This window comes from Calypte anna, chromosome 1, assembly GCF_003957555.1.
Source record: "Calypte anna isolate BGI_N300 chromosome 1, bCalAnn1_v1.p, whole genome shotgun sequence".
In the NCBI taxonomy this organism is placed as follows: domain Eukaryota; kingdom Metazoa; phylum Chordata; class Aves; order Apodiformes; family Trochilidae; genus Calypte; species Calypte anna.
The window spans coordinates 117,027,169-117,052,694 of NC_044244.1; the positions used below are offsets into that span (position 1 = coordinate 117,027,169).

A 25,526-nucleotide genomic window follows, 5' to 3' on the forward strand; every position below is an offset into this window, starting at 1 on the left:
CGGCACGAAGTCGGGAGGAGAGGGGGAGGAGGGAGGGAGGGAGGTAACCACGGGGAGATCCCATGGCCAAGCACCACCCCCTTCATTCACCGACTGACCCGCCCGCCGCCACCGCTGGTGACCGCAGGTTCAAACCTCCCCCCCCTTCACCCCCACTCCCTCCGCCCCGACCCCCGGCCAAGTCTCGCGAGGGCAGCGGGGAAGAGGGGGGGGGGGGGGGGGGAAGCAGGCCGGGCCCCTCCTACTGCCGCGCGCCCGGCGGCCTCAGCGCCCGGCACTGAGCGTGCGGCGCGGCCCCGCCCATCCCGGAAGCGCTTCCCGGCCGCGCGCAGCTGCTCCTCCGGTGGCCCCCCCTCCCTGTCCCTCCCCCCCCTTCTCCCTTCCCCCTTTCCCCTCTCTCGCCGAGACCCCCGGTGCCGGTGCCACCCAGAGATCGCCCCTCCCCCCCCCTTCCCCCTCTCCCCGCCGCTCCGAGCCCCCTTACCGGGGGGGGGGGTTACGCGACTCACCCCATTCCCCCCCAACCGCGTTTCCCCCCCCTCTCCCCCCCACAGGAGGAGCGGGGGGGCCCGCGCGGGGCGCCTCGCGTGCCTCCACACACACACCACCCCCCCACCCCCACCCCACACCCCATCCCCGCCGCCGCCGCCATCCCAAGGGTCCGGAGGCCCGGGGCAGAGCCGGGGGGGCCTTGCGGGCATGCAGCCGCCGGCGGAGCCCAGCCCTCAGCGCAGCACGGTATGAGGGGGGGAGGAGGCCCGGGGGGTAGGGGAAGTGTGTTGCCGGGGAGGAAGGTAGCGGGGGGAAGGGGAGGGGGGGGTGCGAGGTGTGTGTGTGGCTGAATTGAAGGGTGGGTAGGGTTGCCTGCTGTAGGGAGTGCCCCGTCTGGGAGGGAGGCTCGGGACGGAGTTTTGGGGGGGGAGGGTGACACTTCTGTTCTCCCCTTTTATCCGCGGGGTGCGTGTTGGGGTGACCCCTAACCCCCCGGGTATGGGGAAAGCGGCGTGGGAGCGGGCTGCAGCCGGCGGGTCCCCGTCGGCGTCCGGGGAGGGACTGAGTGCCCTGGGGAACAGGACCCCCTGTGGGCGGGGGGGGGGGAATCCGCTGGGGCGCGGGGTGTGCGGGGGTAGGGGTGTGGTGGATGGGAGGGTGCTCGTGTTGATCCTGGCGCTTGTTTTGCTGCCGCACTCCCACGCACCCAGCAGGAAAAAAAACTTTGGTCTTTGTTTTTTGGAGACCTTTGGAGAAGGTGTCTGGGTGACTGCCCCGGGGATTCTATGCGGGTGTCCGCCTCGCAGGGGCTGTGGTGTCTCTGCTGAGCCGCAGATGCTGCTCCTGATGTGTCAAAAAACAAAAGCAACCAAAAAAAAAAAAAAAAAAAAAAAAGCAAATAAATTCGCGGGTGAAAGAGCTGCCACTGTTTCTTTGACTGCAGTATGCTGCTGCTGCTCTGTGACTTGGCCCTGGAGATAGAAGGCCCAAAATTGTAGCAAGGCCGTAGTTATGATCTGCTAGAGTTTTGTCTTCAAGTCAGATTTGAGATCTTATCTGTTGTTTATATCGGCTGTTGGGAGGAATAGCACTGGTGTTTCTTTTGGATTCTTTTTTCTAATACAGGTATATGTTGTGGAAGGATGCTGCTCTTACTCATGGATTGATACTGTTCCAATGTAGCTTCTGAGTGTGCACTCCGTGTGTTTTCTTCTCATTCAAATGTGACTTGTAATGGACTATTTACTGTTCTTACCATTGTTTTATCAAGGAGAAAACAAGGAGAAGAAGTTGTCTAGATAGCTTGAGAGTAACTATGCTTGCAGTTTTGTAGACAAACACTGTCGCCAGGAGCATGGTATGGCCCAGGTATGCAACACCAAAAGGTAATGAAAAACTTAAGACAGTTATGCAAAAATGCATAAAACTGTCTTTGTAGGTTTCAATGGCAACTCATTTGAAGTAACTAGTAATTTGTTAATATCTTTATTGCTAATGAATACAGTAAATATTATCTAAATAAAGAAGTTAGCTTAAAAGATAGTTATTATAAAAGCGCTGCAAATAGCTACATTTCAAGATTATTTCAGCTTGATGTTGCACGGTGGCTTTCCTTGTCCCTTCTTATTCCATTCTAAATAAACATTCAGTCGATAGGCCAGGCTAGGCCAGGCCATCCCACTAATGTATTGATAGGCATCTGTTATTTTTAGTACTGGTGTTCACTGTTAGGAAATTGAGTAATAATTATCTGGTTGTAGGTTTATCTTCTGTAGCAGGTCCACTTGACCAGTTGTGTTTTCAGAGCGCTTGGTATAAAAGAACTCTTAAAACTCAGAGGTAAAACCTGCATGGTCAAAGGTCATTGTCAATTCTGATAGCTTTAATTTTGCTTTCCATACCTGTGAGAAGAACACTATGTTCTTCTGCCCTTTGTCAAGCATATTTTCAGCGAACATATTTCACAGAAAAAGGAGAAATGTTTAATTCATTTCCCCTCAGTAGTGAGAAAGGAACAGGATTCTTAAAAATAAATCATTTCACAACATTTGTTAAGCTTACCCTTTGTCCAGTCCTGTAGATGGTGTCAGTTAATAGCAGCAGTTTGAAGAATGCTGTAGTATCCTATATTAATGTATATGTAGACTGTCTCAGTTCAACCTTAAAATTACTGAGATACCAAATTTTACACACATTAGTCAAGGATAATAGAATCAGCATTCAAGTCTGCCTTTAATCTTCAATCTTTTGGTCTAAGTACAGTGAGTTAGATGAAGTGTGATGCTTATTATGAAACTATAATTTTATGATGTATTTTTATCTGTCTTGGGTCATAACCTTTACAATAAGTGATTGCTGATAAATGTAAAGAGGAGAATGAGGGATCTGTGTCCTTTCTTGTTGCCTGGATCTCATTGAGGTTTCATTTTCCTTCCATTAGTTGTCATCTTGAGAAAGACGAGATAAGTTGAATCAGTGTTGTGAAAACTTGTCTTTCTTTCCCACTCAGCTTTGGTGATATGTCTGTGCTGATGTCTGTCCAATGGCAATCCTAATGATAACTGAGTCCACTGAAGTCATTCAAGATTATACATTAATATGATTCCTAAGTCAAGTGAAGTTTTTGGTTGCATTGGTCTGTAGGTGCTTTCTTCTCACTTTAAACCTGTGCTAATTCATCTTATGTGTATTTCTAAATAGCATAAGTAGACTTAAAGTATGACCTGTAAAAGTATTCTTGTTTAGGTTCAGAGTTAATGTACTGCATTACATAATAAATACGAAACTTAAGGTGTTTTATTGAGTAATTTTTCAAAGATCTCTATCTTCAGGTAGGATGTTAGTCCAAATTCTTACCTCTACATCTGCAATGACTTTTTTTAGCAAAGTCGCTAACAATACAAGCAAGACCCTTTGATTTATTTCTTAGACACCAAAGATGTTTTAGTGAGGATCCAAATATTGCGTGAGTAATCAAATTATTAAATTTTGGATAATATCAAGTCTATCATGTATGCTTAGTCATCCCACTCAATTATGGTGTGACACGTTTTGCTCTAGGACTGTCTGTATGATGCTCTTCTTTTCCACTACTATGAGCTTAAGCAGGTGCAGGGTCTGGTGTGTATGTACCTACATGTGCAGACATAAATGTAAGTAGAGGTGTTTTCAGTGAAAGAATTATTTGTGACATGGTATATTTAAAAGGCAGATGACAAATGGAGGGTGAAACTGAGAGTTCATACAAAGCCTCAAACATTTCCATAAGCACCTTTTGGTCTGCTTTTGGCAGCAAGTGTGCCAGGTTACAAGGTAGAAATATTTGTGACTTGTTTTGCATTATTTTTTTCCTGTTACTGTCTTAACTCAAGAAGGAAAATAAAGCTAAACTGAAAATTGGTACTGTGTAGTGCAGTAAACTGATATTAGGGTATTACTTCCAAATTCTAGCCTAACTTTTCTGGTATTGTTTGCCCTTTTTTTTTTTGCAATTTGTCACTATCCTTCAGTTATCTGTATAATGTAAACTTTCTATAGGCCGTGCTTTATGTATGGCCATAGTAGACTAAAATATTGTCTGAAGGGTGATATTAGCTGGTTTATTCTTGTGAAAGACCTAGAACCTTTCGTTGTGATTGAATGTGTGGTGATGTGCCAGTTGTGCCAATTCGCATGTGTGAAGCATTCTTTCTAAATGGAAAGATGAGGGTTTTGTAATACTTGTTTAGACTCATGCATGCAAATGTTGAAGGTGTTTGTTGAAAACATTTTCAGAATAGGTTCCTGTACTCCGACTGACACTTTGAAAGTTTATCAAAGTTGTCCTTTAAAAGGCTTTCAGATTGTGAATATGCTAGTGATAGTATGCACATTTGTCTCTCCAGCTTCAGACAAGTGCTGTAAGTGCAACCTCAGAGTGTAGCTAGTTCTGTAGTAGTGAGTATCCATCCTGGATATGTCTTGCTCTGAATGAGATGAGTAAGTTGGTCAGCGACTCCTGTGCTGTGTCTGTCAGTGCTTAAAAGGTGGCACTGTGGTATTAGTATCCAGGCCACTCACGTGCACAACTACCAGAAAAAAATCATCAGTGAATCCTTTTTACTGAAGTGAGAAGCTGAAATACATCTGGCAAAATTCAGTATGTAATAAGGAGAGACACAGTCACATTGTTGCTAGTAAACCATACTAGATCAAGATGTACAGTGAGTTCTTAATGTTTAGATTTTCCTTGCTGTCTTTCTCTTTTTGAAGATAAATTATACCAGATGGATTTTGCTGTGTGTCTCAGTTTAATGTCAGAGTGGAACTAACATTTCAATACCATGTTGAATGTTTCTCCTTCTTAAAGTAATGTTTCTTAATAGATAGTCCAGCATAGGACTATAGTATGAAATGGAAAAACATTATCTCTGTTAAAATTATATACAGCTCTGTGTTCTTAAGAAGCATTAGTTTTTTAATTCCAGGTGAGCTTTATTTTATTCAGGAATTGAATTTAAACTAGTGGTATTTTAAAAGCATCTTCAGTGTATCACCAGGTTCTGTCCTAACCTAGCTCTAATGTAAAGGAAAATTACTTCTCCTTTCACTCTTTTCAGAGGGTTGTATAAGGCAGGATGTCTTCATAAGCAAACAGTAAAGATAGAGAATAAAGGTCATTCTGCTATAGTAGTGTTTGGTAACATGGCGTTCCAGTTTAAGAATGGCTGTTTTCCTAGGTATATGTGGGCTAGTGGGTAATTAAGAATGTTTTCTTTAAAACACCTTTTTTCAGGTTATGTTCAATCAGTCATGTTCCACATGCATTACATTTCAGTGAAGTACTAGCTTTCAAATGAAATAGTGTGTCCACTAAAGTGTGTATTAATTCATAAAGTAGATACATTTCTGTGAAATCATGGTTGAGCTAGGGATACTTTTAGAAAAAATACCAGTATTTGCTTTAGGTTTTAAGGAAGAAAAAAATGAGATATTTTTCTGAAATGTATTCAGTATTGACTACTCCTCAGATTTGGTAAGTAGTGCTAGTATTTTAATCTCATTGCAACTTTAAACTTTCATTTTTGCCTTCCTTGGTTAAGTTCTAGGGTAATTTGACCTGAAGTCTCATCTGTTTGAACAGTTTGTACTGGTTTACAATGTCACAACTTACTGAAAATAGCTGGCAAAAGGTTTGTTTTGCTATATGTATGTCATATCATTTGTCACATTGGTATACGTCCTTAATTATAATTTTTGTGTTTTTTAGGAAGTTTCTATACTTTGGTTTAGCTCAAGCTGTGGACATTTATTCCTAGCACTTGAAATTATGGGTTTGTTTTCTTCTTTGTTTTTTTGACATTGAGCATGAGATCAATAATAGTTCAGAGCAAGCAGAGACAGCTATTGTTAGCTTTTGTTTCATTTGTGGTTTTTGTTTTGTTGTTTGTTTTTTTTTTTTACCTGGATGTTGTTCAAGTTTTGAAAGGAAGGTAAAATGTGGCTTTCAGGTTGATATTCTCGAAGACCAAGTTGCAGCAGTAGTAAGCCAGGCACTAGGTTTTCTGTGGAGCGTAGCTGTTGAAATGTATTTGCCTTTTTGTCATGGAATTTTTAGGATTGTCTTGATGGAATAGTAATTATCACATCAGAAATGCCATGTCCAGATAAGGAAAACTGTTAATTTGGGACCACTTCAATCTGTTGTTTCCTGTTTGTTCATATTAATCAGGCAAGGTATCTGCTGCCTTGCACAAACCAAATTTTAACTGCTAGGTGAGTTGGTAGTATACAGATTCAGTGAATATGGAATTGCAGAGTAAGTGTTGTAACTGAACCTAAAACAATTATATGAAATGATATTTAAAAAGGGGTAATTTTTGTCAATGCTTTTGTAGAATATCAAGGATTTTGCAACTCATTAGTAAGTTTCAAATGGACAGCATGGGGTAACAGTTGTTTTAGTCTGGGTCTCTGCTTCATTTCCTGCTGCTAGGACAGTATTGTGAAAATGTGGTTTAAAAGTTTGCTTGCTGTTCCTTCTTCATGAGCACAGTGTTTCATACAGGTGATTCAAAGGGGATCTCACTGTTGGTTTGAAAATGCTTCATGTGCTGTGACCTTATGAGCTTTTTGAGTACTTGTTCAGGGTGATGTATACAGTTTTGTACTTTCTCTTCCTTCTGTACTGAAGAAGTTAGCTTTTAGTACGTACCAGTTTCAGTAGCAGGTGGTAACAGGTAAGTCCCTGTTAATATTTAACTTCCTTCTGTGCTGGTTGAACTTAATAGCACTTTCTGTAACAAACATTCTTTTAGTAGTGTTTTCTTGGCTTATTCAGTTTAAAAGAGAGGACAGAAGAGGAAAGCAGTTCCTACCAGATCTGTTGCAGTGGAATTAAGTTAAGAAATGGCAGAATGTAGACTACTAAATTAAATTGGCCTCTTGGCTTTAGAAGCCCTTTCTCAAGATACAGTAAAACCTTTTCTTGCTTTCAAGAAATTTCCAAGTCATGTAAATACTCTGTCTGCCAGTGCTTTTCCAAATTCAGTTGTTGAGGTACCTGATGCTGAAGGTGTGTCAGGCCTAAGAGAGACTTAAGTAAGATCAGGTTTTTTTGACTTGTCTTTGGAAATTATCTGCTGTACTTGAAAAGGTGCACGAGAGAATCAAAAAGTCACCAAAGTGTTCAAATAGAGCTTTTTAATCTGGGAGGTAGGAGTCTGTAAGAAGGAAATTAGTGGCTTCTGTAGAGGATGGCTTTAAGTTTTCTTAAGACAAGAAAGAAACCTACTTACAACTGTTCAGCAGGTCTTGATGGTTTTGTACCATTAGCTGTGTGATGTACTGTCTTCTTATAGTAATGTGGACATTGGGGGGTCTTCACTGATCGTTCCTGTTGTTACTCAGAAAGGCACAACATAGATGTTGCTGGTACTGTGACAAACAGTACTTCTATTTCTGGAGGAACACTCTGTTGCTTGAAAGCTGCTTTTCCCCAACTGAGACTGCTTTCAGTAAAAGTTTTTAAAAAAATAAAAATAAGGCATGACAGGTCTCCTAAGAACATATGTTAGCCAAGATGTGATAAGGGTGCAGAGGCAGCAGCTTATGTTGTTTTGTTCTTAACTATACAGTTCAGTTTTGGGCTTTTCATTTTCAGAAGTCCTGGAGCAGTTTGTTTGCATGTACATTCATTAGTGAGAGGGCAAAACACAGTATTAGTGGACAGACAGGTGTCTTCAGTCTGATGGAAGATTCTCCTCCTAGGAACATCAGAAAATGTGAGGGAAGAGCTGTTACTTCTCTCACCTTTTAAAGAATCTGTATGTTCTTACAGAGAAAATTCTGCTTATTCTTCTGGTTGGGGGGAGGTGGAGAAAACTGTATATTGTCAGTCTTGGACTTGCTGAAGCAGTCCCTGTGGGAATTGGTGTTCATGGACTTAATATCTCTTCAGGCCTGGATGAAGGGGAAGTGGTATTAGGGAACTGGCAGGGAAGGATCAAAAAAAGTTTAACTCTTTTTCTGTGAATTCAGTTTAAACAACCTCACAAAGCTAAACCAACATAAAGCTAGTTCTGTTTTGTTTTGGTTGGTTGGGTTTTTTCTCTCCCCATGGATTCCTGTTAAAATCTACATACTAGACGATTGTTTAGTCCATCTTTCTGTAAAGAAGTCTAAAGAAGTCTTTTTTTATTATTATTTATCTTTTTTTTTTTAAGTTCTGAATGGTAAGGTTTCTTAAGTACTTAAAGTGCTAGAAGAAGGAGGGGAGGGATTAAGTATTTTTCTTTAATTTTAGGTCTTTGGTTCAGAAGGAAAAAAATGTTTATCACATTAATATTTTAGTGTGTCATGTTCTTATATTTTTAAGAAGTGATAGAACACAGGTTCCAGGAAGTACAGACATATCTCAGTCTAAAAGTTGTGCTATCATGACAGTGGCAAATTTCTGCTTTGGGGATACTTTAAATAAATGAGTTTAAGCTTGTTATTAGTAGTTTATTGTAAAGTCTACTGTTATTTCAATTATTTCCTAAATGCTACTTTCTCAACTCAGTATGTTTATGTACTTTTCTTGCCACTGTTGGTTGTATTGCCATCAGTAAAAATGGTTAATACGACTGCTGCCACATGCTTATGTAAGCTGCACTCATTTTTAAATTAAACTATTTTTGGTATGGGCTATTTAGTATGTTCAGAAAATGAAAACTCTACATGCTTAGGGGGAATGCATTTAGACTTTCTTAGACCTTTCTTTTGTCTGTGTTCCCTGAGTCTCTTGTTTAGTTGTTTTTGGTTTTTTTCTTCCCTAGAAACTGTATGGTAAACTTCTAGGGCAAGTTATTTCTGTGTAGAGTAGAATTTGTGATTTATATAAACATGTTATATAATCACAAATACTTTTTATTAAACTATAAGAAAAGTCAAGCAATCAGAAAAGCTTGGTGTGTCAGATTATTTGTTCATGAGTAGCAATAATCCCATGTTGTGTAGTGTGAACATTTTAGTTGCTTGGTTACCTGCTAGTCTGTACAGCATGACAGCATAATATTAGAAGACTATCAGGTAGACAGGTACTCTATGAAAAAAAATTGCTGGATTTTTTTGCAATATTCAGGAATAACAGTATTTAATGAGGGTTCCATTACATTGTTAGTTGTGAAAAACCGAATGTTTAAACTTTAAATATATTTACAAATGTGTAAACCTCAAGACTGAATTATAATAGGATATCGTTCATATTTGAGTATATATGCTTTGTATTAGTTTTATGAAAGAAATTACAGACCAAGGATGAAAAGCTCCTGAGTATATTAATGTAATTGTAAAACTTTCTGTTGTTGGTAACTTTTCAGGAGGGATCTATGAGAATTGAAAGTTGTTTTTTTTTTTAAATTAATGTTTGTGTTAGTTGCTTCATGACACTCATTTAAACCCTTAGTAACTTCTATGCATCTCGTAATAAAATAGTAACATTTTCCAAGCACAGTACAGGTCTTTTGCATAGTTTGCTGGACATACAGCTTTGTTTTTCCTGTAGTCAAGGCTAAGGACACTTCCCAATTCTTCCAAATAAAAAAGAAATGTAAGACTCGGGGAAATTGGGAACAGTCAGCCCTGGTTTAGGTTTAGTCAGTCCAAGGTTTAGGTTGCTGGCTTGCTTGAATGTCAGTCATTTTAATTTCACTAGGGTACTGATTGTTCTATCATTTAACCTTGAAATTAAGTCTTCTAGAAATGTTACCTGTAGAATATGACCAACCAGATGCATTGGCTGCAACTAGAATTACTGTTTGCATATTTGGTTGTAAGGAAATTTTCTGTATGGATCAAAGATTGCTAACTTGAACTTCTTTAAAAATTACAGTCTAATTTGCAGTAGCCTTTTCTATCTTACCTAAAGGGAGAATCTGCTTTTGATATCCTTCTGGTGAGATCTCATCATGACCATTTTGAGCTAATGCCTGCACTCTTTCTCCTCAGGCTGCTTCCTTCTTTCTGTGTTTTCTATCTGGTTATGGCACAAGGTTCCATGGGGTCTTGAGGGGAGCTAGGGGGTTGATACAGATTGAGCTAGTATTTAGGGTTTGTAAATCACAGTTCAGCTTTAATAATGTTCAGTTTGCTGTTTGGACCCTAAACATTTGTGCTAGTGCATTTGCAGGAGTAAGCATTAAAGGAAAGGAGAAGCAAATTATTTAACTGTATTTTTTGCTGGTTTAAAGTGATTGTGAAACAGTCAAGACTTCCTATGTGGTAGTTTTCTCTTGTGAAAACAAGCAGAGTGTGTGCATTTCGTGCCAATAAATACTTCCTGGGGCAAAGATTTTATTTTTTTTTTCCTCCAGAACTTACCTACTAAATTAAAGGGGGTTTGTGCCTAATGCTTGCTTGTTTCAATCTTTAATGTTCTGAGGAGTTCAATAGCAAACCTACTGCCTTTTTCTGGGATTGCTTTTGTTTGGTCTTTTCAGTTGTGACACTGTATGCTGGAGAAAAAATTGATTTGGATGGCCAGTATTTCTTTTTCCTTTTAACTGCCTATTTTTTTTCTCTATATGTAAGAAAGGAAGTAGACTGCAGCCCTATGCTTGCAGTTAAAAAAGTTTGTGAGAAACTTGATTTTGGGTTGTAGTTATGTTTGGTAATTTTGGGGGTTTTGTTTCATTTTGCTTTTTTCCTGTTAATAATTTTGCACTTCTGATACTTAGGAATTTATTTTCTTCTGCCTTTTTTTCCTGGATATAGCATTCAAAAGCACCTTAATCAGAAGCTCAAATACTACAGAATTTTAGTAGTAATTTAAGTCTTTCTGTTGACTCCCAGACTGGCCTAGGTTATGTCTATCTATTCTAGTACATGCACTTCTCTAAAGAGAAGTATTTGTTAACAGTAACTTAAAAACTGACTTAGAATTTAGAATACCTTTGACAATTAAATGTTATTTAGGTAAAAGTAGCTATATGAACAATACTCTTAGCAGGGAACATGCAATTTTGAATTCCAGTAATGAGATTGCCTTTAATTCTTTGGCTCTTATTTAAAAGTAATAATTTTAATTTTAAAAGTTGCATTTTGTAATAAATTATTTAAAAGCCTCACCCTGCTTCCAATTTACGTGCTTGTTATGATTCTTTTATGGCGGGGTTCAATTACTGACAAGTCTGGTGGACACAGCAAATACTTTTTAATAAGTAGGCAGTCAGTGCTACAGTGTTTGAACTTGTATCTTGAATGTATTCCTGTTTTTCTTTTTAAGTGCAGTTCCTCTTTGTTCTGAAATCAGTTCAGTTGATTTGAGTGTGTATAACTACAGAAAGAATGTCTTTACTTTTATGCACAGTGGAAATTTGTTTATTATAAAGGTAGTGTCTCATTAGAAGAGTATTTTGCCTGTGTCCGGTTAATTTCCTTTTCAAACATGTGGGAAGTTGCTATTCTGACCTAAGTGAATGCTTGGATGTGGAAACCTGACAAGTTATCACAGTTGTAGAGATCCTGTATTAAAGCAAGTATGTACAGAGTTGAATGTACATAATCTTTATTTTTCTGTGAAACCTTTAAGTAACTTTGAAATTTGAGAAAAGATGTATTAAGCTAGTTGAATTAAGAGTATATTTACAGGTTAAACTCTCTACACAACAATGCACAATTAGGGAGCCTCTGCTGTCCAAGGTCTTCTGCATACTTTGAGTGCAGCTGAGAAATTCTTGGCAGAAGACTATAGTATTTTGTAAATCAGGTAAATGGGAAACTTGTTTGTGCTTCTCAGGTAAATACTGTTTTTTAGCCAGAAAATATTTAAACTTAAAACAGTAATGAATATAGCTTATTACAATGGAAAACTGGTGAAAGAGTCATTAAAGTAACAATTAATTACTTGTTTATTACAAGGGTTTAAAAAAGGTGAATTATCTTTATTTTTTTTTAATCTGCATCAAAGCATCATTCATCTTACAGAGGTATCTGAATACTTAATTTACATCCTTCTCTAGCAATAGGAAGGAACAGGAGAATCTACAGATGATCTTCAGTCTAATTTAATGAGTCTGTTACAGTAGTGCTCAGCTTTCTGTCCTGTAGGGAATGAATGACACTGAGAACAAAATAGATACCTTTCTGAATAAGGTTTGTGCTTAAACACCACTGTATTTGCAGGTCCTTTCATCTCTTCCCTCTCTTGTAAAAGCAAAGAAGACCCAAAGCATGCATTTGAGACCAGGTCATGCAAAGGCTTAGAGCTGTGATTTTGTGTTCAGTGCTTGTAAGAATTCTGCAGAAGTCACTGGGCTCTTTGGTTGAGCAGAGGATGTAACTACTCATGCTATGATTGCAGAATCAAGGCATCAGATTACAATGCTATTTTATTGTATTTATGCTTTCAACTGCTTTTTTTTGGTTCTGAAATGTAGAAATCTGTCACTTTGTGCTGCTTGTGTCTAGGGCAGACACTGTAAGTTATTGGCTTCAAGACAAGAGCAGGATGGCTATAAATTATTTTAAACTTTAGATTTTTCTCCTGTCTAACCTCCTGTTGTATGCAAGACTGCACTTGATTTGCAGGGAGATACATGACCTTTATTTTCTTCCTCTGTGTTCTCAGCAAGTGATTTTCTTCTGAAACTCCAGGGAGCTGGACAAAAAGACCTGTGTTTCAAATTGAAGTTCTTAGTGTCTAAATGAAGAGCTGGGCATGCTCCAAAAATCTATGGACACATCCACTTCTTAATAGTAACAAAATAGGGAGTTTGGTTAAAGAACTAACTTAATGCCATCATTCCTTTGCTACAGCATCTAAACAAAGAAACCACCGTACCTTATCAGGTGAAAGAAAGACATTTAAGTTATTGTAGCTTGCATTTGCAACCACACAAAAACTGTAGGATGGATATCTGTTGCACTCTTAATAATGTCCTGGTTTGTGTTAAACTGTAACAAATAGCATTGAGCACAACACAAATTCTAGGGCAATTTTAATATTGCGTGAGGAATATTTCAGGTGGGTCTTTGGCTACTATTTTTCCAAGTTATCCACAAGACTCCATATGTTCCATGTATTCCATATCTCCAAGAATGGAGAGGTTCACCAAAACAAAAAAAGGACAGTGGTTTTGGAGGATTCACCTACCTTGAGCTGCTGGACAGCATCTTCTTGTTTTAGAGAAATGAAATAATTCAAATCTCCTTGATAATAGAGTGAGTTAGTAATTATTTAAAGTTGAAGCTTTCTTTGAGCCCTGTTTTTTTCATCTTCTAAAGCAGGATTATGAGGGTAGCTTCCTAAAAGGGAAATGAAATCAGAGCAGTTTATCCTCCCATCTTAATGGAGGACAGATCAGTGTGGAAGTGATTGAGCTTTAGAGAGATGCTGATTGGTTTAAGTGTTTAACGTGCACATTTAATTTCTATTTGGAAAAATATTTTTCATACTGAATAAAAATAAGATATTTTTTAAAATTGTGAATATAGATTTTTTGGGTGAAATGCTTTCAAAAGCCAAATACTACTTATTTCTGAAAGTTTCAGAAAGTGTGATTCATTCCTTTTTCCCTCATATTCAGACTTATACCTGTTATGGGTTTTTTTCTGTAGCTGTACCTGATGACAGTGAAATTTTCTTGTCACTTCACTGTCCACCAGCCACACAGTGTCAGGTGTGATAAGACTGGATAGTAGTAAAAACCTGTCTCTCTAGTTTTAAACTGTAAGCCTGATTTTATAAAGCCACAGAGTTTTTCAACACATTCATGCTGTAGCTGTGATCACAGGTGCTGCAAAAGAAGTCTCTAATTCCATCATCACAAAATTGGTCTTTTTATACTCAATTGTATGTAAAAAGTCATGCATACTCCAGCCAGGAATTGTGTTAATCTCATCACTTGGATCTGAATTTTTCTGGCCTGGTACCAGGCAATAAAAAATAAACAAATGTTATGACTGGTGACCTGAATACTGACAACATGCCTTTGCAGACAATGTTGTTGAGTAACCAGGGTGTCAGGACTGCAAACACAGTTTTCTTTAACCTACCAAAATCATGACTGAAAGCCTCTAAGAGGGAGGTAAAGCTTAGTATTTAGAATCAGTCAGTACTTTTAAATAGCTATGAGTGACCTGTGAGTGGCTGTAATTTATAAAGATTCTAATTTAATGTTACATTGTTAGAAAAATCCCTTTCCAGTCCTGTGCCCTGTCCAGTGCACACAGTGAAGTGGATAGTAATACCATTTGTGGAAAAGTTTGGTGTTAGGGGCTGCCCTTTTACTGCTGCTGTCTGTATTCTCAGCCTGCCTTCCCTGATATTAAAGCACCTGATTTGGTGCCAGGCTCTCTGTAAGTGAGAGGACACTCTGAAGCTTTTATTAAATAAAGCTGTTGGATGCTTTTCACGTTCTTTGAAGCTGTACAACAATTTTGGCAGGAATGCATCAATGCATCTTAGGATGAACAATTGTATTCATCTTCTGGTCTTCCCATTATCTGTTTTGGCTTGTCCTGTTTCTGGCCTAAGATCATGGAACAAGTGGATGTGAAGTACACAGACTTCCTCATAGAGATTTGCTGTTGAATCAGTTCTGCAGATGGCAGCTACAGCTTCATTGAAGTCTCAATTGATTACACATAACCTTATACTGCCAAGGTTTCTCTCTGCATCAGTTATAACACAGACCTTGCTTACAGAATGAGAGATACAACTTTCATTCTACAAGCCTTTTTTTTAATCCTGTAGTACTCTATAAAGAGAAGACTGAATTTGGTGCAGAATTAAAATTTTAAATGTCTGCATTTGTGTAGTACCTAAGGCACATCTCCCTAGAAAGTCGTCCTGGAGCTAAGCTGAGAAATTTTTTCATCCTAAAATAATGTTAATGGAAGCTGAATGTAGCGTTAAAAGAAAAACTTTGAAGAAACAAAAATCTTAAATTTAATTTTAAGGCATTCTTTCCTCTCTGCCCCGAAAAGCAAAAGAGAAGCAGCTCAATCTAGGGGTGTATATGACATCTGTATATATAAAGATATATACCTACATACACACCTGTGTAAATATATATGTTGTTGGCACAGGGTGTTTTTATTTGAAGGTATCTTTTCTGTTTTGCTTGGAAATTAAGTACAGTAACTAATCAACTATTGCACACACTCAAGCATCTATAGATGTGCACATACGATTATAGATTATTTGGAATAAGCATATATATATTGGAATAAGCATATATAGATAAAATATATAAAATTAATATGATGTTATGTGTAACATCTTAATATTACTTCTTTTTGTAATACACACTCCTTATGGGTGGCTATTCATGCAGGTTTGTCAGAAGATGTCACAAAGTAGGCAATGTTTGTGTTCCTTATCTTAACAGATTTTCCTGGAATGGTAGACAGGCATGCCATATAAACTGTCTACCATATTTTATAGCATTTAGTAATGTCAAATAAATTTATGCAGTCAGACCACCAAAGATTAATTCAAAACTTTAGAAGTAAAAGTTGATTTTTTTTCTTATGTGTAAGGAGTATGTAGTTCATATTTCTCCGTGCTGTTAATAATCTTTTGCATTGCTCTGTATTGAGTCCTGCCTGTTCCTTGTTCTTTGTCTACTCTCTCCTTATTTCTGTTGTATTTCTTGTTCCCATTTATACGTGCCTGTCCACTTCCCTCCTCTGTTTCCTCTCTGTGGAGTCATATCCTGCATTACTATGTGTTTGCTGGGGAACCTGAAATGAAGTTTTCTTGGCCCCTCACTCAAGTCCATTTCTTTCTAATTTAGGGTTTTTCTGCTTTGAGGTGGTGAAAGTGAAATAAGGCTGATAGTAGTCAGGTCAAAACCACTGTTACATAGATGTTCATGCTTCTCAGAACCATTTTCTTACTCAGTTGGTCATTTTGGGTATAGGAGTTGTAGTTAACATACTACATAGACAATTTTTTCAGTAGATGTTGCTTTTTGCACTGTTGTCACATGGACTGCTAATAAATTTACACAGGTCATTTAAATTGATAATGCTAGTTAGCATCTCCTTTTATATCTGCAGGAAAGTGAATAGTTCTTTGCAAGTGTAAATATGCCTTTACAATAATTTCCTTGTTGATGCAGAAAAAACATGAAAGTTTAAGACTAGGTGTGCTACAGAAATTGTCTGCATCCTGTTCTGTACTGCTCTCTGTAAATGCAATTACTAACAAAGGGGGATATTCAGTTCAGTCAGTTTATTCGATATAGAGGATTTTCAAGGTTTGTCATATAAAAACTCATCAGAGACTTAACAGGGAAAGCATGGGAGTCTGGTTATTTTTAACTGTTGTTTACAGCACTGTTACTGCTAGCCATCAGAAAAGTCTGTCAGGGATATTTCAGAAGCAGGAAACTTGGTGTTTAGACAGTTGATTTAGAACTTTTTTTGTCCTCTTCCTATCTTAAGAATGGCTTAATTAAAATCAAATTTTCTGTGGTAGCATAAATAAATTATAATTTTTAAACTGTTACAATAAGACACTCATCCTGTGTCTAATCTGTAGCACACTTAACAGAAGGTAGTAGTTTTTGCACAGCCTGAACTGACTCTGAGAGGGTGGACAAGATTTTTCTTCAATAAGAAGTTTTTTGCTGAGCCACCCAAGAAAATCATATAACTGGTTAAAAATTCAAATGGTATAGCCCTGAGTGCATGAAGTGCAGCAGTGAGCCTTTTATGGAAGCATCAACAGGCTTAGACTACTAATGTGATTATGTTGCTTTTACTCTGCAGAAGAACAGTAGTTTCTTACAGATTGATAGCAAATAATTTTTTTTTTACAGGAAATATTTTTTTTTAGTAGAGAGAAGTCCAAATTAAAGTGAGAAGGTGAAGAAAAGTGGGGGAGGCATTTTTTTGTCTAATAATGTGAGTAGCTATTTGCATCTGTAACAGTTGATTTATGAGTGTAATTAACTCTGAAATAGTGTGAGTCCTATGTTTTCTAATGCCAGTTTGGTTAATACTTTTTTTTTTTTTTAAATGACTGTTGTCTTCAGTCTTTTTGAAACTTGTGGTTTTAATGAATACTTACTGCTCTGAACTCCAGCAAAAGTAAGTACGGTGTTGATTTTGGGGAAGGATTCATTGTATTTTTACCAGTGTAAATAAATATATCTTGCAACAAAGCCTTTTTAATGTCTTACAAGCAAATTCAAAATGTTTCAATGAATTTGTGATGTAGGAACTGGAACTAGTGCTGAGAATCACTTCCCTTGTGTAGAAGCTATTAACTGTTGTCTCCTAGGCAGGAACAGCATTGAATTCCTGTTGAGCTGGTTGACATTCAGCCTGGTGACCTGCAGGTAACTCCCTCTGTAGCAATACTCACAGACATTGCTTGTTTGAGAAATGTTTTTCTCTTACCTCTGAGAAAGAAGGTCACTTGCTAGAATAATTTTTGTGTTAAGCAGTCATCCAGTGTTTTTGCAAGGTTTTTTAGCCAAGTTTTGTTCTGATATAAACCTCAGCTTCTAGTTATTGTTAAACGTGGAAAGAGAAATAACAGACTGTACTCAAAAAAAATGCTGAAGTTTTTGATCAATGGATTTGCAGCAGACCTATTTCCATGCTTTTCATGTTTTCTTGCTTCCTTTCTGGCTTGTTATGATTCCAAAAACAGATTATAATAGCCAAAATAAAATTTGGCATAATTATGGAACTGGACTAATGCTTGGATTTTATGAATTAGAGATTCTGACAGTATGCTTTTTAACTGCAAGGTTTTTTTTTTTCCACAGCCTGCATTTCACATTAAGTCAATAATAATAGATCATATGTTCTGGTAAGAAAGGCATCATCTTCATAGCTTTTGGTGCTAATTTAACACTTGTGCTAATCTTAGGGTGTCTGTGAGGTATACAAACTCACTCGTGCTTCAAGTTTTGATTTTTACTTCTTACTCTGAAGAACTCTTCAGGAAATCAGCACTTGTTGCATAGTAGCATCCCTCCTGAACTGTCTGCTTGCCTTGAAAACTTATTTCTCTTGTAACCTTTTTAGGTAGCAAAAGCTGCTTCTAGTTTCTCCTTGGAGTGAGAGAACCATAAATTCCTAATGAGTATTTAATAGTATCTGATGTGGCCTTTCAGTATATAAGAGGTTAACAAGAAAGATGGAGAAAGACTTTTTACCAAGGTCTGTAGTGAAAGGAGCAGTGGTTTTAAACTGAAAGACAGGAGGTTTAGGTAAGATGTGAGGAAGGAGTTACTTATGGTGATAGTGCTGAGACTGGAATGGGCTGCTCAGAGAAGTGGATGCTCTATCATGAGAAGTGTTCAAGGCCAGGCTGGATATGAGCAATCTGATAAGTGAAAGATGGCCCTGGCCTCAGCAATGGGGTTGGACTAGGAATCTCTCCAGGTCTCTTCCAACCCAAAACAGTTTGATTCTGTGATCTAGTTGGCTGATGAATTACTGGCTACAAACATCTTTGCTGCTTGGTAAAACGAGTATCATTGTTCCCATTATGGAGTTTTCTCATTACCATTCTGTTTTTAATATCTTCTGGTGTAATGTTCCATGTAGCTATTAAAAGCTTGTATGTAGGGTAGAGATGATTTTCACTCCTTTTCTCTTGCTTCCAAAGCACTGGAGTAAAAGAATAAATAAGGTCTCCTTTTGCCAAATGCTAGTCCTGCCTTAAAGAGCAGAAATTTAATCATGACCAAGGCCACAGAATAATATGTGATTTATTTTGAATGTGTAGAGCACTACCTCTGAGTCTGCCTGCCTGGCAACTTGGTGTCTAAGTGCCTGATAGTTTTAGGGTTTTTTCTAATCTGTGTAAAGACTAAACTGTTTGTGTTGTTCCTGGAACCTTCTTTTCTTTTTTCATATCTCCTATCATAAATGGAAGAGGAAGAACAGTAAAATGATAGCACTACTCCGTCTAGATTTGATGGCTTATAAAGATGACAAACTGTAGTGAAAGTGAGAAAAATGAAGCAAATAACAAAACACATAAAGCAGCACAAAATATGTGATATTTTAGTTTTAGTAACAACCTGTATCTTTAGTATGCTTGCCAACAGAGCACAGATGAGATGTTATTATGCCTGAGTCCTGCTTCTAGATAGTGCCATTCTTGTGCCAAAAATTGATTTCTTCCATCTAGGTTTCTCTTATCTTGAGAACTGCATATTGCTTTTATGTGATCTAGATGAACCACATTGTATCACGATGTTCCTCATATATAGAATCTATGGAAATAGTTTCAAACATGGCTAAAACTTAATATTGCTTAAGTTTGGGCTATGGAGGGGGGGAAAAAAAAGAAAAAAACAATTACAGTCTTCATTGCTTCACACACCCATTTCATCAATGTGAGGTAATAGTATGCTCATCATGCTGGCATTAAAGAAATAATGTTCCATTTTAGTACTCCAAGCTGTTCTAGGCCCATCAAATACCCCAACTGTGTAACTATTGTATGGCTAAACAGGGATATCAAACCAAGAATTGTGAGGTGAGCTTGTAGAGCTTTACCTTAATATAAAAGACCAGTTGGTCAGCCTTTCAGCCTTTAATTTTATTTTGCTTTATACCTCTTTATTGTGCTTCACATTGCCTTCCTGCTATCCAAGAGCTTCATGAACCTTATGATGATCTTTTATGCAAGTAAACAAATGTTCATTATAAACCAGCTTGCCAAACCATGAAGTTTTTAGTGATGTAGCCACTCATTCAGAGCAGTGACACCAGCATGCTCAGCTCAGCTTTAAATATTGACTGCTTTCCCTTTGCATTGTATAACTTACTATGGTGGTATCAACTGACAAAATTTCTTTGATTTCTGTTGTGTGTCTTTCCTATTCTGTGAACCAGTACAGTTCCAAAGCTGTAGGATATATTGCATCCTGTAAATAAAAAAAAGCTTCTGTAACAAATGGTCATTGAGATTTGTGAGGTGGGAGACGGTTTCTTGTAGCTATACATAATCCTAAAAATTATTTTAGCTGTACTGTTGTTGGGAAAAGTAATCCTTATTTTCTGCAGTACATCATGTTAAATAGAGTGTGTGTGTCACTGAATATGGTTGAGATGAAAAAATGCTCTCTTGGCACTGTTGTAACAGTTTGGCTTCTCGTGTTTCTGAGATTTTAAGATCTTCCAGCTAGCAAATTTTTATAAAGGTGTCACATTGCCATAAAAGTATTTGCCTTCCTTTGTGCAAGAGCAATCCAAATTCTTAGCTGGATTGATGTGTTCTGTCATTTGTGGAATGTTAGTCAACTATTCTTGTTTATTTGAATGGTTAAAGAAATGGAAACTGTACCTTTTTTTCTCTTTGTTATTCCCAGTGTCAGTATAGTGTGCTGAATTTAAACTACGTGCAGTCAGTTTAATCTTCTTCTGCAGGCACTTGTGAATTTAAACCAACAGTGGTTCCAGAGGCTGCTCAAGGATTAGAGGTGAGATTATGTGATTGCATCTGCAGCCATGTCACATGCCAGCCGTGCTTACCAGGCTGTAATTGAGTGCAGGTGCCTATCAAATGGTAGCTATGTGTGGGATGAGATGTTAAAAACTAGATTTTTGCTTAGTTAATCCTTTGTGCAGAGCTACTCAGTTTGAATCATCATCTTCAAATCTCATGTTTTTATACAAGCTCATTTACAAAAATGTTGCTGCATATCAGCTTTTCTGCTGTATGTTTGCAGGCATTGTAGGAAGCACCACATTAATAATACACCTTAACATCTGCTTGAGTTTTGAAATACAGAAGTGGTATTGGGATGTGACTGTGTAGTTATGTAGATTTTGGCCAAAATCATACTTGTTAAAATAGTGTTAGGTAAAAAAACAAAAGATATTAATATCTCCTCTAATAAAGTGCATTCTGAACCTGTCATCTGATCTAATTTCCTTCTAATCTGCTCATGGTTTACTACTGGCAGTGTTTGTAGGGTATTCTAGCCTTTGGAAGCATGTTCTCAGTACAGATACAACAAAGATGTACAAAGTGTATCAGTGATAAAGAGCTGGCTGCCTGTCATCAGGTGGGCTATCATAGTGTTCAGAAAGAATTTTGTAGAGAGCAGTGGATGGAGCATTTTGTATGGGCTGTGGGGAAGCTAGGTGGAGTTTGAAGTATAGATTCATTTCTGACCTCTTGCTGGTGGTATACCTTAAGAGCTCACCTGATAGACAGCTTTCCTGTACTTCCTGCCACAGCCTTATTCCAATAACTCCTGTATTAACAGCACTTGGCAAAATCTCCATCTTGATTTAGTGCTGTTCATACAAGAACAGCTTTGGTTCTTTTGTTCCAAGTCTGTTTCACGTAAAGGTGCATTTTATATATATATATATATATATATATATATTTATGGCTTTAATTGATCAGTTGGCTTACCTGTGCTGAAAAGCAGGTATACCTGGTCCTGTATCCTTTTCATCTTTTTTTAGCCTCTTTTCTTCCTTTCCACAGTGGTGTGATATATTCTGTAGGTCGTGCATTGTAAGGTAAGGTTATGGTGTGTAAGGTGTGTGTAGGTGTGTAAGGTTATTAAACTAACAAAATGTGATTCTTTTAAAAAAATATTTTTGTTGTTCTAGCAGGTTTAGTTCAGCTGCATTGACAAACCAGGAAGGAAGGTGGAGAAAGATGTTCACTTATTTACAAGCTGTAACTCACTACAGTTGATCTTGCTGCTTTTTCATGCTGACTCATATGCAGTAAATCTGGGAATCCTTGGAGGACTGTAGCTAAATCTCTGAAGGAAGTTTGTCCACATCCAGAAGCTGAACTGACATCTGCCCTCCAAGCAGTCCTTGCTAATCGGGTAGTGCCATTCAAGACACTGTAACAAATGCGTACTTCACTGAATGGTTTGCAGGTTATACAGATGTATATATAAATAAAAATTTTGACATAATTTCCCTTTAAGACAGTTTATAGGGGCCTAACTTATCAAGATTTTTTTTTTTTTAATTCCCAAATAATGCTGTGGACTAGTTGCTGAAGCTAACATAGGTGGTATTTTACTTTTGTGAGAAGTGGAATGTTTTCCACTGTCTATCTTGTACCATGTGATTTAATACAGATATTTCTAGTAAGTAGGTGAATCTTTTAAATGCAGGTTAATTTTTTGAGTTATAGGAGTACAATAAAATTTTCACGGTTGGGAAAATTAATAGATTATTTAGAAAATCTGTTATTCAGTGTGTCTGGTAAAGGAAAACATTGTAGGTAAGTACCCAGTTTTCTGTTGGGATTACTTCCATAATAATACACATCTTGAATTTACAAAACTAGAAGTATGTATTGTTGAAACATGAATGCCCTAATATATGTTCTTAGGCAACCAAACAAGCAAACATTTTTTTTCAATTTTATATTAGAAAAGTTGTGATCTATTTAATTTTTTTTTTTTCTTTTTAAACACTGCGTCCTCCAAGTTTGTTCTGTATTTCAGTAATATTGCTTTGTAAAGGAAGTCTTTTAGTGTAGGGGTTTTGTGCTTTGAGCATGGTCTGTGTTCTTCAAAAACACTCTTCAGACTAGAGCAGATTTTTTCAAAATGGTGGAATAATTTACTCTTGAGGCCAACTTCAGCAATATAAGTAAGTAGAAGAAATGCAATGACAAAACTGAAACAGTAATTTCAGGAACTGTAGCTAACATAACCAAACTGAGAGAAAAGTCTAATGGATTGAAATTCCCTCAAGAAGCATTATGATTCATAAGATGTGCTCACAGCTTCTTTCCATTTTACAGATATATTTAAAACAAAGGATTTCAAGTGTCAGATTCAGAACTCATGCTGTGCAGCCAGTTAGTTACAGCATGGCTTTGAAAACAAAAAGGCCTGCTTTAGTAAAGCAATTCCAAATGAGTGTCAAGCTTGTATTATTGATCTTCCATGTAAAGAACATAATCTTTTTCTTCTGGACATGATCTCATTTTTATTTGCCCTGACATTTTTTGTGAAAGTAAAATTCTATACTGACCTAGATTAATGCAACTGAATTTTAGAATTTAATTTTTTATTTCTTTATCAGTTCCTGTCTTTGCTCTTCACAATTCTGCCTCTATTCATTACCACAGAAATAAGGAAAATTCCTGTTCGGGGTGGGTGTTCAGACATTATTGCTCTTCTGTTTGGCTCAGAACAGGAATAAAGGTCTGAGTAATACTGTTATCAGTATTATTCTGGAGTTTCATGCCTAAATACCAGTAGGAACTATAAACAGGAATGAAATGTTGGTCTTGGCAAATTGTATTTAAACAGATAACAATTAGAAATTACTGTCGTGAGTTTGGATTGTATAACTTTATGGGAATTGATATTTCACATTTACTACCAGTGAGTTTAAATGTCTCTACAGTAAGTTTTGTTAGGTAGAGATGATACATATGTTCATTTTTCTGGCAACTAACTGATTTATGTTAATACTGATGTTCTTCTTTCTGTTCTGAAGATTCTGTATTTATGAAGTTGATATTGTTTTACTGTTCTGTCCCCCTAAATTTCAAGATATCTTGAGATCCTTCAATGTTTATGAAGAATAGAAGATCCAGCTTCACTAGTTTTCCCTGGATCCTTTTCTACCTTTTGGCTAAAAGCCTGTCAGTCCATTCCAAGTGTTTGAAAGAATTTCCCTGGGTTCTTACGTAAAAAGATACCTACTGCATTTATGAATCTGAAGGCCAAAATTTATCAGCACTTCAATCAAACAGAAATGAACAATGGGGAAAAAATTACAATTATTGGGTTGCATTCATGTGAGTATCTTTCAATAAATCACCTTTTCATCTGTTGGTGTCAGCATCCATTTGATCAGAAGTCAGGACAGTGAAATTTAAGTTATGTTTATGTAGTATTCCGAAGAAAAAATGAGATTCTTTACCTGGTTGTACTTTAATCCACTTGTGTTTTATCATCCTTATAATCTAAAGATTTAAATAATATTTTAAGATGAAAAAATTACATAAAAGGTATGGAATCACAATGCTTTTGACGTGTTGCTTTTATAAACCAATTTGTTTATATTGTATTTTGTCTTACTTTTTTTTTCCTTTTATCCCTCAAGGCCCAACTATTATTATAAAACTCTTCTAACAGTTAACTTCAAAATGATGATGCAAATACTGCCTTCTAGGTTACTTAGAATGATAGAATGTTAGGGGCTGGAAGGAACCTCTAGAGATCATCCAGTCCAACCCCCTGGCAAAGCAGGATCATCTAAGGCATGTCACACAGGGATGCATCCAGGCAGGGTTTGAAAGTCTCCAGAGAAGGAGGCTCCACAACCTCTCTGGGCAGCCTGTTCCAGTGCTCCATCACCCTCACAATAAGAAAGTTTCTCATCATATTGAGGTGGAACTTCCTGTGTCCTAACTTGTTCTCTGGAAATTCACTCGGAAATTATTTTAGTTGCTGCATACACTGTAATTGTGTAAGTGTATATCAGTACATAATTTATAAACTTCCAGATAGTATTTTTAACCAAATTTGTTTTTCACTTTGATCTCATTACTGATGATTCATGTACCTTAATTTTAGGTGAATCAGTTCTTAAAAAGTAACAGTATTAAAATGGATCTCCTCCTCTATATATTTGAACATGTCTGTGGAAATTGTCAAGACTACAGTAATTCTATTTTTTTATTCAGTCTTTCAGAAAAGGGGCATGAATTGATTGGTGGAACTGTTGATCTTTTTCTAACTTTCAAGGTACACGCATGGTTTAAGGAAGGAATATTGAATTTAAGATACTGGTTTTACATACATGTAATTTGGGCATGTAAAAGCTGTGAAAACTGGTGAGAGTGTACATCTTTAGGACTTGGGTCATGCTTTACATAGTCCCCAAGATTCACTAGTGGCTTCTGAGGTCACTTCTGTGTGTTAACACAGCAGAAACAATTCTGCAACAACATCCTTTGTTTTTCCTATTAAAAGTGCCATGTATCACAGAATCACACGGTTGGATCTCCCTGGGATCACTGCTTCCAGCTCTTAACATCCCCAACCCCCACCCCAAAAAACAAAAACAAACAAAAAACCCCAACCAACCAAACAAAAAAAACAACCACCATCTCCACTGGAGCATGTCTTGAAGTGCCTTACCTACACAGTTTTTTAGCACCTTCTGGGATGGCAAATCTGCCACCTTCTTGGGAACCTTTGCAGTGCCTGACTGCTTTCTCAGTAAAGAAATTCTTCCTAATATTGAGTCTAAACCTCTCCAGTGCAACTTCAGGCCATTTCCTCTAGCCCTATTGGTATTTACTTGAGATAAGAGGCAAACACCCCCCTCACTACAACCTCCTTTCCCCTCAGTCTCATCCAAACTAAACACTTCCAGTTCTCTCAGCTTCTCCTCTTAGGACTTTTTCTCCAGACCCTTTACCAGATTGGTTGCCCTTCTCTGAACTTGCTGTGGCATCTTAATGTCTTACTTGTAAGTGAGAGGCCCAGAGCTGAACACAGTACTCGAGATGCAGCCTCACTAGTGCCGAGGACAGGGGCACAGTCACTTTCCTTCTCCTTCAGGCTACATTGTTTCTGATAAGAGGC

The 25,526-nt window shown here is 37.6% G+C and overlaps 1 protein-coding gene across 4 annotated transcripts in view; it reads left to right on the forward strand.

The window, feature by feature from the left end:
- The first annotated feature begins 323 nt into the window (after nt 1-323).
- TAB3 (TGF-beta activated kinase 1 (MAP3K7) binding protein 3) overlaps nt 324-25,526 on the forward strand; it is a 47,791-nt gene continuing 22,588 nt past the window's right edge. For 2 of the 4 annotated variants that reach the window (XM_030445885.1, XM_030445895.1), the window contains exon 1: nt 522-738. The gene's annotated coding sequence lies outside the window, so the exon portion shown is untranslated. Of the gene's footprint in view, nt 739-17,245; nt 17,304-25,526 lie in introns of all 4 variants that reach the window. The other 2 variants (XM_030445878.1, XM_030445871.1) reach the window with 2 other exon arrangements.